At 42.0% G+C, this 14,283-nt stretch overlaps 1 protein-coding gene across 5 annotated transcripts in view; it reads right to left on the reverse strand.

Annotated features, from left to right (window-relative positions):
- TFRC (transferrin receptor) overlaps positions 1-14,283 on the reverse strand; it is a 149,589-nt gene that overhangs the window by 60,347 nt on the left and 74,959 nt on the right. For 4 of the 5 annotated variants that reach the window (XM_010834328.1, XM_010834327.1, XM_010834326.1 and 1 more), the window contains one exon: positions 14,046-14,141. The exons of the other annotated variant lie outside the window; for it this stretch is intronic. The gene's annotated coding sequence lies outside the window, so the exon portion shown is untranslated. The remainder of the gene's footprint in view (positions 1-14,045; positions 14,142-14,283) is intronic. 5 annotated transcript variants of the gene reach the window in all.

Below are 14,283 nucleotides of genomic sequence, written 5' to 3' on the forward strand. Positions count from 1 at the left end.
CCAGTCCCCTATAATGAAAAGGACATCTTTTTTGGGTGTTAGTTCTAAAAGGTCTTGTAGGTCTTCATAGAACCGTTCAACTCAGCTTCTTCAGCGTTACTGGTTGGGGCATAGACTTGGATTACCGTGATATTGAATGATACTGCCGGGTATGCAGTAGTCTCCAATTTTGAGACCATAGAGGCTAAGCGTCTGCCACCAGGTACTTCAGCCCAATTAGCTGAGCTCATAGCCCTGACTCGAGCTTTAGAGCTGTGAAAAGGAAAAAGAATAGCCATTTACACTGACTCCAAGTATGCCTTTCTGGTGCTACATGCACATGCGGCTATTTGGAAAGAAAGGGGCCACTTGACCACCTGAGGGTCCCCAATCAAATATGGTGATGAGATTCTTCGACTCTTGGAGGCAGTCCATCTGCCCACTGAGGTTTCAGTCTCCCATTGTAAAGGACACCAAAAAGGGAGCACAGAAGTGGCACGAGGGAACCAAGCAGCTGATCAGGCAGCTAGGAGAGCAGCATTACAGAACCATGACCTAATAGGGATTGCCACCTTAGTTCCACAGACTAATTTGCCAGAAACTCCTTCATATACTGAAGGTGAGACTCTTAAAGCTAAGAGCTAGGGCTTTCAAGATCATATGGGGTGGTTCCAAAAGGAGGGACTCCTTTTTCTGCCTGGGAACCTCCAATGGAAGTTGGTTAATTCCTTACATGCCACTACTCATTTAGGAGAAAAGGCCCTTCAAAGATTACTAGAAAGGTCCTTCAGAGGAACAGGCTTCCAAACAACTATAAGACAGACGGTCTCCTCTTGTCCTACTTGCCAATTAAACAACGCCCAAGGAGCTCGAAGACCCCAGCTGGCCCAGCCTGTCCAACGACGTGGGGCCTACCCAGGAGAGGACTGGCAGATGGACTTCACCCAGATGCCAGTTTCTTGAGGGTATAAATACCTATTAGTTATGATAGATACATTCACAGGATGGATTGAAGGCTTTCCCACCCAGACTGAGAAGGCTGAAGAGGTGGTAAAAAAACTGCTCCATGAAATCATTCCAAGATTTGGTCTGCCCAGGTCATTACAAAGTGACCGTGGGACATCATTTACTTCTAAGGTCACCCAAGGGGTCTCGAAAGCATTGGGCATTACGTATTATCTCCATTGTGCCTGGAGGCCTCAATCTTCAGGAAAAGTAGAAAGAGCCAATCAGCGATAAAAAAGATAACCCAGGAGACCTCCCTGGGATGGAAGGAGGCTTTACCAATAGCTCTCCTCCACACCCGCATTGCCCCTAAGGAACAGGTTGGTCTTAGTCCTTATGAGATGCTATATGGGAGACCTTTTGTTTATGTCAATGACCTCTTCCTAGATCCAGAGGTTCAGACCCTCCAGTCTTATACCATGGCCATTGGGCAATTCCAACAGGATATACGCTTGTGGGGTATGAACCAGGCCCCAAAAGATTCTAAAGAGTCACCACTATATGCTCCAGGGACTCAAGTCCTAATTGAAGTCTGGAAAGATGGGTCCCCAAAGGCTCAACTCCAGCCCACATGGAAGGACCCCTACCCTGTAATACTTTCTACCCCCACAGCAGTCAAGGTACCAGGACATGACTCCTAGATTCACTACTCATGAGTCAAGCTGTGGAAGAAAACAGAAGAGGACACTCAATACACCTGTAAGCCCTGGGAAATCTCAGATACCTATTCAGGACTACCAGTGAGTGTCATTCTAATGAACATCCCCAAAATCTGGTTTCTGGAGATAAGATTTCTCAGGATAACTCTAAAGAGCTAACACAGCTTGACAGAGACTGTACTCCAAAACAGACAGGAGATAGATCTTCTGATCCCTGAACAAGGAGGGACTTGAGAGAGCCATCCTGGCGATGTGAATTTAAAATTGACTAATGCCCCTACTAGTCCTTGTTATGCTATATTGATGATGCCTATGATTATTCCATGTACTGTCAATTGTCTAACCTGTTTGTCTCTGCCCAGGTCAACCAGCTACAACATGCAGTGCCAGTTCAACAAAGATATAAAACTACAGCCGACCACGGAAAATATCACACACCCTTAGATGGACACTGCTATAAGGATTCTGAGGCTTGAGACTAGCAAGAGGGGGAGGCCCAATACCCCTCGCCGTCCCCGTTCAGCAGGAAGTAGCCAGAAAGACCTCAATGCCCCTATTCCCAAAGAATTGGGCCTCCCATCTCTTGAGGGGGGAATGTTAGGTAGGTAGAATAGGGAAAAGGAGTCCAAAATGGCGGTGGCTAAAAGACAAGAAAGGGAAAAGCCCTGAAAATAGAACAAAGGGAGGTCAAAGGAAGGTCCGAGGACCACAGTGAAGACTTCAGGTAGAACAAACAGCACTCGTGGCTAAGCCCAATTTACATACGGCAGGCCCAGGTGGAGGAAAAAAACATAAAAGGAGGAGCCAAAGCTCTTTCTTTCTCTCTCTCTCCCACATGTGTGTGCTCTTTCTCTCTCTCTCCCTCTCTCACTCTCTCTCCCTCCCTCCCCCACGCACTCCTCTACTCTCTTCTCTTCGAGTCTTTGGGTTGGCATGCCCTCACACTTCGAGGATGGATTCTCCTGCTATCTTCTAAATAAAATAGAGCTGTAACACTGATTTGCCAAAGAGCTATAAAATGGTTTGTCCAAGACCCAAGAGCTGTGACGTGCCAAGGGCTTTAATGTCCATCGCTCCAAATCTTTGTTGTGATGAGACAAAGAACCAAGGAACATATACTCGCGTGACAGCATATTCAAAAGCAGAGACATTACTTTACCAACAAAAGTCCATCTAGTCAAAGCTATGGTTTTTCCAGTAGTCATGTATGGATGTGAGAGTTGCACTATAAAGAAAGCTGAGTGCCGAAGAATTGATGCTTCTGAACTGTGGTGTTGGAGAAGACTCTTGAGAGTCCCTTGGACTGCAAGGAGATCCAACCAGTCCATCCTAAAGGAAATCAGTCCTGAATATTCATTGGAAGGACTGATGTTGAAGCTGAAACTCCAACACTTTGGCTATCTGATGCAAAGAACTGACTAACTGGACAAGACCCTGATGCTGGGAAGGATTGAAGGCAGGAGGAGAAGGGGACGACAGAGGATGAGATAGTTGATGGCATCACCGACTCAATGGACATGAGTTTGAGTAAGCTCCAGGAGTTGGTGGTGGACAGGGAAGCCTGGTATGCTGCAGTCCATGGGGTCGCAAAGAGTGGGACATGACTGAGGGACTGAACTGAACTGAGCAGGACTTTGCCAGAAGACCCAGTTTCCTGACGGTCATTCCCTCCCACCAGGAAGTTTGCACAAGCCTCTTATCCCCATCCATCAGAGGGCAGAAAGAATGAAACCACAGTCCCAGAAAACTAATCAAACTGATCACATGGGCCACAGTGGATCACATGGAGCATACATTTCATTTAATTCAATGAAACTATGAGCCATACTATGTAGGGCCATGCAAGAATGATGGGTCATGGTGAAGAGTTCTGACAAAATGTGGTCCATGGGAAAACGGAATGGCAAACGACTTTAGCATTCTTGCCTTAAGAACCTAATGAACAGTATAAAAAGGCAAAAAGATGTGACACTGAAAAATGAACCACCCAGGTCAGTAGGTGTCCATATTTTACTGGAGAAGAGTGGAGAAATAGCTCCAGAAGGAATGAAGAGGCTGAGCCAAAGCAGAAACAATGTCCACCTGTGGATGTGTCTGATGGTGAAAGTAAAGAACAATATTGCACAGGAACTTGAAATGCTAGGTCCATGAATCAAGGTAAATTGGAAGTGGTCAAACAAGAGATGGCAATAGTGAATGACATTTTAGGAATCAGTGAACTAAAATGGACCAGAATGGGTGAGTTTAATTCAGATGCCATTATATCTACTACTGTGGGCAAGAATTCTTTAGAAGAAATGGAGTAGCCCTCATAGTCAACAAAAGAGTCTGAAATGAACTACTTGGTTGCAATCTCAAAAACAACAGAATGGTTTCAGTTCACTTCCAAGGCAAACCATTCAGTATCACAGTAATTCAAGTCTATGCCCCAAACCACTAATGCCAAAGAAGCTGAAGTTGAATGGTTCTATGAAGACCTACAAGACCTTCTAGAACTAACACCAAAAAAAGATATCCTTTTCTTCATAGGGGACTGGAATGCAAAAGTAGGAAGTCAAGAGATACCTGGAGTAACAGGCAAATTTGGCCTTGGAGTACAAAATGAAGCAAGACAAAGGCTAACAGAGTTTTGCCAAGAGAATGCACTGGTCACAGCAAATGCCCTCTTCCAACAACACAGGAGATGACTCTACACATGGACATCACCAGAGGGTCTATACTGAAATTAGATTGACTATATTCTTTGTAGCCGAAGATGGAGAAGCTCTATACAGTCATCTGAAATAAGACAAGAGCTAACTGTGGCTCAGATCAGGAACTCCTTATTGCAAAAGCATTGTTTTCACTTTGGTGCCATCTCTTCATTCTTTCTGGAGTTATTTCTCCACTGTTCTTCAGTAGCATGTTGGGCACCTACCGACCTGGGGAGTTCATCTTTCAGTGTCCTATCCTTTTGCCTTTTCATACTGTTCATGGGGTTCTCAAGGCAAGAATACTGAAGTGGTTTGCCATTCCCTTCTCCAGTCCTCATATCTAGAGAAGTACTAAATCCTTTCATGGTGACATCAGATCCTCATGACTAACAAAAACCTTTTGTAAAATGACTGCTTAATGGTATTGAACTCCCCCTTAATCAAAACCTTATATATTGACCTTCCCCCACTGCCTCTTTGGAGCAGTCTCTCAGAGTTATATGAGATGCTGCCTCCTGGGCTGCAGTCCTCATTTTGCCCCAAATAAAACTTAACTCACAACTCTCAAGTTGTGCGGTTTTTTAGCCAACACTATCATTTGTTGAGCACTAATATAGGCTGTGTATTGGGCTAATTATTTTACACAAGTAATTTTATTAATTCTCAGAACAACCCTGTCAGGTAGGTGTTATTATCTTGTAGATAAGAACACAGGCTCAAAGAGGTTAAGTATTTTGCCTAAGATCACACAATTGATGCCCAAGGTGGAACTGACTCCAAGTCTGTAGTTTCATCCATTGGGTCCTACTGAGAATTACAGGAGAAAAGATGAAACCAGGCAGGCTGGGCCCCTGTCTAAAAAATACACATTCTGAAGTCTTGCACAGTTGTTGGAATAGGGCCCCAGAATGGATTCTGACTATAGCAGAGAAAGAAACACCTTAGGAACAAGATTCACAGCAGCATTTCTGTTTTGATCAGGAGAAGGAGAAGCTCAGCCTTTTTTGTACTAAAACCCTAGAAAAATTCCTAGAACCTCATAAGAGAGACCCTGGGTGTGATGTGGTATTGGCCACCTTCCTTAATGGCCCCTACAATAAGCTCAGTAGTGAGTTTCCTATGACTTTTCATGACAAAATCCCTTAATGAAAGCAGTTAGCATGATGCTAAAGAAGAATTTAGTGAAGGCTTGACATGTCAGTAGCATGGCCCCAAGTCAGAGCGCTGTGTTCTTTCTCATTATTGCTAAATTAGAGTTCATGGTACTAATGACAGTTCCTGAGAGGGACCACTCTCTCAGAGGTGGCTCTGTGTCTCCGGCTCGGACTTGTTACCACAGGGAAGCTATTGGGGCATATGCACTTGGGGCACAGGGCGATTCGCTGAGAAATCTGGGTTCACTTGTCCTGCCCGAGCCTAGGTTGTGCAAGATTGTAGCCCTTTCTGCTCCCTCACTTGGGACCTCTCTGATCTCACAGACTATACCACTAGCTATCAACCCTCTGCATTGAAGCTCCAGGGAGCTTCATGCAATATACCGTGTTAACGATGGCCTTATTACCCCTCACTGTCTCCCGGGAAGAAGTGGGCTTCCTGTTGAGGAAGGAAGGACAGACTCCATCTCATCCCCATGGCTCCACAGTAGTTGGGCTCTGGAGAGAACCAAGAAGCCCCAAGGGGATCATGATCTGGGTGTCTGCCAAGTGGAGATGCCTACCTACTCTTCTGCCATCACTCTGAACCCTGGATATTAACCAACACCAGTCAGCTCTCAGGCTGCAGGTTTCATGGTAGCACAGGCCAACATGGGCTCTGGAGTCAGTTGACCTAGATTCAAATTCTGACTGTACTCCTTACTAGTTGGGCAAGTTCCTAACCACTCTAAGTTTTCCCAACTGGAAAATGGATATGATGATCACATCAGTACCCACCTCACTGGGTTGTTATGAGAAAATTTTTATTATTCACTTTTTGGTATTTTTTCCTCTATTCATTTTCTATAACTATGTGTATCTGTGTTGTATGTTGTTGTTCAGTCACTCAGTCATGTCCAGCTGAACTAGATATAAGGAGATGCAAGGATTGAGATCATAAAATCTGTTCCTAAAAACTCCCAACTATCTAAAGACCTGCCCCATCAGATTCCCTGGAGCACAGAGTGCCTCACTACACCCTGAACTCCCCCAGGGGTTGTTGAAGGTCAACAGCTATAGCAGCATGGGGTTCAATCTCCATAGAGGCAGGTGGCAAATGCCTTTGTTGTTCAGTCATTGGCAATGCTCTTGGTAAGTACCAATTTGTAGTTGAAAATACCTAATATAATAATTTTAAAGTTTCACTTATTCTCCATTGCCACCTCAAATCTTTTTTTAAAAATTTATTTTATCTTTGGCTGTGCTGGATCTTTGCTGCTTTGTGAGGGCTTTCTCTAATTGCAGTGATCGGGGGCCTAGTCTTTGTTGCGGTGTGTGGGCTTCTTATTGCGGTGGCTTCTCTTGTTGCAGGGCACAGGCTCCAGGTGGGTGAACTTCAGTAGCTGCAGCACTCAGGCTTGGTAGCTGTGGCTCAAGAGCTTAGTTGCTCCACAGCACGTGGAATCTTCCCAGACCAGGGATCAAACCCATTTCCCCTGCATTGGCTGGCAGATTTCCTACCCACTGCACCACCAGGGAAGTTCTCAAATTTTCTTCTGGAATGATAGATGAGTAACAATGGGCTTCCCTGGTGGCTCAGATGGTAAAGAATCTGCCTGCAGTGCAGGAGACCAGGGGTCATTAAACAAACACAGAGGAAACCATAATGTAATAAGAAGGGTGGTTGGTAGAATGGAATTAGGACAAGGGAAGTATCTCTCTGGAGAGTAGCCAAAGCTGAAGAGACCTACTTCCCCAAGGTCATTGCCTTCCGATGGAAAAGGTTATCTCAGCTCCGAACTTCCTGTTTTAGGATCAGCTGAGGCCTTGGTCACACCCGCAACCCATGCCAACCTCTCCCAATCCTGCTGCATCCCCCCTTCTGTGGATGTTAATCCTGAGGGCATCTTTAGTAAACTTCCTGTGGGTTAAGCTCCCTCTTGGTCTATTTCCCTGACACCTTACCTGTGACAGTTGTAAGGTTTGAGTATTAAACCATCCCATCTCTGACAGTCTACTGTGTTTATCTCCACAATGGGCATGGACCCTCCTAGTTCCCCTGATGAGGCACTGTCCCCTCAGGGATGCCTCTTGGTAATCTATAGAAGGATGCTGGAATCCGAATGCTTCTCACATACATGAAAAAGAAAAAATTTTAATAATCCCACAAACCACTAAAGAGGAACAATTCAAATTATACTTCTCAGAAGTACTTGGCATTGAAGTTGCTTCACTTTGAAAGGCTCATTAGAAACAACTGAGTTTTTTGCCCCTGCCGCCCCCACCACCCCAGCTCAAATTAAGCAAAATGGGAAAATTCATTGTTTGCTCCAGAAAGAAACTGTGCAAGAATCTGAAAGACTCATCAAGAGTTTAAATTTTAATAAAATAATGAGCTCCTTGATGGAGCTCTGACTTCCTAGGTTTGAGCAGAGAGGGAGCATACACAGAGATGTCAAATTCCAGTTTGCAAGATGAAGCTTCACCCCTGAAAACACTATATTAACTAATGCCTATTCTCCTGGGTACCTTGCAGGTCACTGATTCAACTACAGATACTAAAAATAATGTAACTGTATACACACTACTATATTTAAAATAGATAACAAACACAGGCCTACTGTACAGCACAGGGAACTCTGCTCAATACTCTGTAATAACCTAAATGGGGAATGAATTTGAAAAAGAATAAATACTTGTATATGTATAACTGAATCACTTTGCTGTACACATGAAACTAACACAACACTGTTAGTCAACGGTACTCTAATAAAATAAAAAATTTTTTTAATGCATCTGTAATGGTTTGGTTGAGAAGGGTGTGTGTGCGTGCTAAGTCGCTTCGGTCATGTCTGACTCTTTGCATGGCTATGGGCCATAGTCTGCCAGGCTCCTCTGTCCATGGGATTCTCCAGGCAAGAATACTGGAGTGGGTTGCCATGCCCTCCTCCAGGGGATCTTCCCAACCCAGGAATTAAACCCGCCTCTCTTACGTCTCTTGCGTTGGCAGGTGGGTTCTTTACTACTAGTGCCACCTGGGAAGCCCTGAGAGGGGTGATAGTGAAAGCTCAGTCGTGTCCGACTCTTTGCAACCCCGTGGATACCAGGCTCCTCCGACCATGGGATTTTCTAGGCAAGTGTACTGGATTGGGTTGCCATTTCCAGGTAGTAGTAAATCTTATGGAACTTAGGGGCAGCTATTCTAAATTTCTAAAGAAATTTTTGTGTCATTGACACAGTTTAAAGTTGTATACCCATTAAGTGTGAACATGTTAATTTTGTGTGTGAACATGTTTTTACATGTGTATTTTACTTTTTTTTGGGGGGGGGCATCATCCTAATGATAATTATTTACCTGGGAAAAAATTTCTCCAGTATATTATTGGAACAATAATACCTAAAGAGGAACAATTCAAATTATACTTCTCAGAAGTACTTGGCATTACAGTTGCTTCACTTTGAAAGGCTCATTAGAAACAACTGAGTTTTTTGCCCCTGCCGCCCCCACCACCCCAGCTCAAATTAAGCAAAACGGGAAAATCCATTGTTTGCTCCAGAAAGAAACTGTGCAAGAATCTGAAAGACTCATTAAGAGTTTAAATTTTAATAAAATAATGAGCTCCTTGATGGAGCTCTGACTTCCTAGGTTTGAGCCAGAGTGTAACTGCCAGAGTGGGTGCTGGCAAGTGGATGAATTGCTGAAAGAAAACGGCTCAGAGTCCTTTGGTCCACGCAGCTAAGTTTAGCTTTATTTCTTTTTAGAGTAATCTGGTCTTGGGTCAGTTGACCAAGCTCCTAATGATAACCTATTATCAGTTGAGATACATTCTGGATTTCCAACTGACACAATGCTTAACAGACACTGAGTTTCACACATAAAATTTTAATTATCAAGATCACATTGTAGACTTCCCTGGTGGTACAGTAGATAAGAATCTGCCTGCCAGTGCAGGGGACACATATTCGATCCCTGGTCCGAGAGGATTCCACACGCTGCAGAGCAAATAAGCCCATGTGCCTCGACTGCTGAGCCAGCGCTCTAGAGCCTGAGAGCTGCAGCCACTGAAGACGGAGCGCTCTAGAGCCCATGCTCTGCGACAACAGAAGCCCAGGCAACACAACAAGGTTCACCCCTGTTCCTACAACTAGAGGAAAGCCTGCATGGCCACAAAGACCCAGTGCAGCCAAAAATAAATATTTAATACATAAAAAAGCTCACACCGGCTTTATTTTGATATAACTTGATTTTATTATTTCCTTGGTTCACACCAGAATCACATATTTGTTCACTTTGTTAAAGTATGCTTTAGAACTTGCTTACTACTTAACTGCAGCTGCTGCTAAGTCGCTTCAGTCGTGTCCGACTCTGTGCGACCCCATAGATGGCAGCCCACCAGGCTCCCCCATCCCTGGGATTCTCCGGGCAAGAACACTGGAGTGGGTTGCCATTTCCTTCTCCAATGCATGAAAGTGAAAAGTGAAAGCAGGTATCATAATAGTCATTTCTTCTCTGCACTATATACTTTATTAAATATCGAAGTATTTGATTCCTAAGATCTTAAAATCACCCTCCACTTTTTCATAAGTAGGATAGATATTTACAAACAGGTATGGTACCTATATGGCTATAATCATGGTTAAAACTAATGGGGCCACATTTGGTTCATCAGGTCAAAACAGTTGGCTCTTATCTTTCTTTTTCAAGTATTTATTGATCTGTAGTGCCTTCGTTCCTTTTTTTTGTCCTCATTACATGACATGCAGGATTCCTTTGACTGGGGATCGACCCACAGACCCTGCAGTAGAAGCATGGAGTTAACCACTGCACCACCAAGGAAATTCCTACCTCAGTTCCTTTTTGTTGGTTATTTTTAAAAATATTTTAAATGTATGCCCATAATGATATTTATTCACCCACTTAGGTCCCTTGAGCATCAGAGCCTGGAAAAAAATATCTTTAGTGGCCTTCTCAGCCCTCTCCACAGTGTACAGATGCACAAACTGAAGTCCAGTGAGCTCCTTTAAAGAGGAATAGTTTCTGATAAATTATATCAGAGATATTGTATTTGTTGGTAAGATTAACGGTGTGATTCCATTTGTGTTATAAAAGAGGAGGTTTTTTTTGCTTATATATATTTTAAAATAATTTCTGAAAGGACACATAAGATGTTATTGATTATGATTAACCCTAGAGAGTGGGCCAGGGAAAAAATTGTTTCCTATTTTATAGCCGTCTGTCGTTATTTAAGATGTTTTCTTCCCCTTTGTTCATATATCATATACATAATATATCATATATATTTGTGTGTGTATGTGTGCCATTTTTGCTGCATTAGTAATCTGGCTGTAAAGGCCTTCCAGAAGCCTCTGCTTAAACATACAAATTAGTGACTGAAAGATAAAAGGAATAAGATGTGTGTGTTTATGTGTGTGTATTTTGTTTTGGCTGAGCCATGCAGCTTACGGAATCTTAATTCTCTGACCAGGGATCAAACCAGGGCCCTGGCAATGAGGGCACCAAGTCTTAACCGCTGGACTGCCAGGGAATTCCCAGGAGTTTTTTATATTGAATGAGAAAGAACTCCCCTAAAACCTCTGTTCTAAAAATGCAAACATGTAGGCCCACAGTAGATACTAGATAAAATCCTATAGAATCAAAATGTATAGCTCCTGTGTGAGTTTAGAAAGCACACACATTGTCTATAATTAATGTAAACAACAAGACCTCTATCTTACATCCCTCTCAAAAAAATTCTGGTCAGTTTAAAATGCAAACATGCATTTTTTGCATTCTAAAAATGCAAACATGACAGACCATCTGCTTTGAGTGGTTTTTCTACGGTAGCAGTAGTAGTAGGCTCATGGAGAGCCAACTGTTTTGACCTGATGAACCAAATGTGGCCCCATTGGTTTTAACCATGATTATAGCCATATAGGTACCATACCTGTTTGTAAATATCTATCCTACTTATGAAAAAGTAGAGGGTGATTTTAAGATCTTAGGAAAAATTTCTGGACTACAGCACATCTCTGTAGAGGAAGATAAGTAAAACAGAATGTGAACAAAATCACGGACTCACCATGACATAGCAGAGTTTCCCAGATACATCCCAAAGAACATGAATTTGGGAATCCCCAACAGCCCACGGAACCTCTATAAACCTCTATATGTGAAAACAATGAATCAGGAAGCTAGAAAATATGTGATATTCTCCTTACCAGTAAATTCCTAATTAATGTTTCAAAATTTTAGCAATCTATAGTTTCCCTTTTTGTTTCTATACAAAACCTACTTCTAGAGAGGCCCACAGTAGATACTAGATAAAATCCTATAGAATCAAAATGTATATAGCTCCTGTGTGAGTTTAGAAAGCACACGCATTGTCTATAATTAATGTAAACAACAAGACCTCTATCTTACATCCCTCTCAAAAAAATTCTGGTCAGTTTAAACACATAAATGTGAAAGAACAAACTCAAAATATAATACAGAAAATCCTAACAATATTTTTTTGGATCCATCTCCTAAAGCAAAGGAAATACAAGCAAAAATAAACAACTGAAACCTAAGTAAGGAGCACAGCAAAGGAGATCATTGATAAAACTAAAAGACAACCTACTGAATGGGAGGAAAGATTTGCAAATGATATGACTGATAAGGGATTAATATCAAATAACTCGATTTTAAAATAGGCAGAAGAAATGAACAGATATTTTTCCAAAGAGGACATGCAGATGGCCAACAGACACCTAAGATACTCAACATCGATAATCATGCGGGAACTGCAAATCAAAACCAGAATAAGAAACCACCTCACACCTGTCAGAATGTCCATCAGCAAAAAGAACACAAATAACAAATATTGGCAAGGATGTGGAGAAAAAGGAACCTGTACTCACTATTGGTGGGAATGAAAACTGGTGCAGCCACTGTAGAAAACAAAATGACGCTTTCTCAAAAAAACCCTGAAAATAGAATACCACTTGCCCCAGGAATTCCACTCCTGGGTATACATCCAAAAAAAGGAAATACTTTTGAAAAGATGCATGTACCCCGATATTCATAGCAGCATCATTTACAGTTGTCAAGACATGGAAGCAATCTAAGTGCGTATCAACAGATAAATGGATAAAGAAGACGCGATAGACACACACACAATGGAATGCTACTCAATCATTAAAAAGAATGAAATTTTGCATTTTCAGCAATATGGATGGACTTGGAGGACATTATGCTAAGTTAAATAAGTCAGAGAAAGACCAATACTATATGATATCATTCATATGTGGAATCTAAAAACCACAACAGACTAGTGAATAAAACAAAAAAGAAGCAGACTCACAGATACAGAGAACAAGCCAGTGATTCCCAGTAGGGGAAGGGAAGGAGAAACATCAATATAGGGGTGGGGGATTAAGAGCTACAAACTAAGGTATAAAATAAGCTACAAGAATATATTGTACAACATGGGGAACATAGCCCATATTTTACAATAAATAGAGGCAGAGAATAACCTTTAAATTGTGAATCACTGTATATCTGTAACTTATATAATATTGTACATCAACTACACTTCAAAAAAAGTAAAAATACAGAAAACATCTTTATAGGTGGTTTGGAATAGGAAATAGCTTTAAAAATAAGGTACAAAAGTACAAATGGGCTTTCCCGGTGGCATAGTTTTAAAGAATCTCCCTGCCAATGCAGAAGAGACAAGAGACACAGGTTCCATTCCTGGGTCGGGAAGATCCCCTGGAGTAGGAAATGGCAACCCACTCCAGTGTTCTTGCCTGGAAAATTCCATGACAGAGGAGCCTGACAAGCTCTAGTCCACCGGGTTGCAAACAGTCAGACATGACTGAGCACACACACATACATAAAACTATAAACCATGAAAGAAAATACTGATAAATTCTAGTCCATTAAAATTAAGAATTTGGTTTTATTAAAAGATTATATCTATATTTGAGAGAAATTTGTAATATGAAAACTTATCAAATAAAAAGTTGAAAAAATTTTAAGAGGTTATATAAAGCAAGAAACTACAAACATTTCTAACATACATAACCAATAAATTATCTGCATATAAAATATATTACAATTTGTTAAACCACTTAGATATGCCATCTATACTATTTTGAGAATATATTTTATAGTAAAGAAAAAGAATGACAACCTGCTGATCTGGAGCTGGAGTGAACTCGGCTCTGTAACTGTTAATAATTGACTGAATCTCTCCAACCTCAGTTTTGTTCTAAGCGACTGTAATAATAGTTACTTCCCTGTAGGGCTCTCAGAGCCAAGTATCTGTAAGCAAACACCTAATACACGGCAAGATGATTATAACCATAAATAAATAATAATGTCAGAGCAAGGTCCAAGTAAAATTCACCTCCTTAAACCCTCCTAATCTAAAATAGGACTATTTCCAGAATATGTGGTTGGAGTTAAATGGCCTTGGCTGTGGAGGGATAGAACCTGTCCACTGGTCTGCCTCTTACGTAGCCAATGGCGTTAAGTTCCTTTCTTCCCATTCACCGGCTCTGAGGCAAGAGCAATTTACAACAAACGTCACCTTCCACAAGGAGTCACTACAGACAGCCAGCAGCCAGCGTTGCCTGGGGGTCAGGGTGGAGGAGCAGGGTGCGGGCTGGATTCTTGGGCAGGACACCTGGGAGGAGAAACCGTTCTGATTAAGATCGGATCCAGAGAAAAGACAATCTCTTTAACAAGTGTTGCTGGGAAAACTGGTCAACCACTTGTAAAAGAATGAAACTAGAATACTTTCTAACACCATACACAAAAATAAACTC

This window comes from Bison bison, unplaced genomic scaffold (genome assembly GCF_000754665.1).
Source record: "Bison bison bison isolate TAMUID 2011002044 unplaced genomic scaffold, Bison_UMD1.0 scf7180017864032, whole genome shotgun sequence".
Classification (NCBI taxonomy): domain Eukaryota; kingdom Metazoa; phylum Chordata; class Mammalia; order Artiodactyla; family Bovidae; genus Bison; species Bison bison.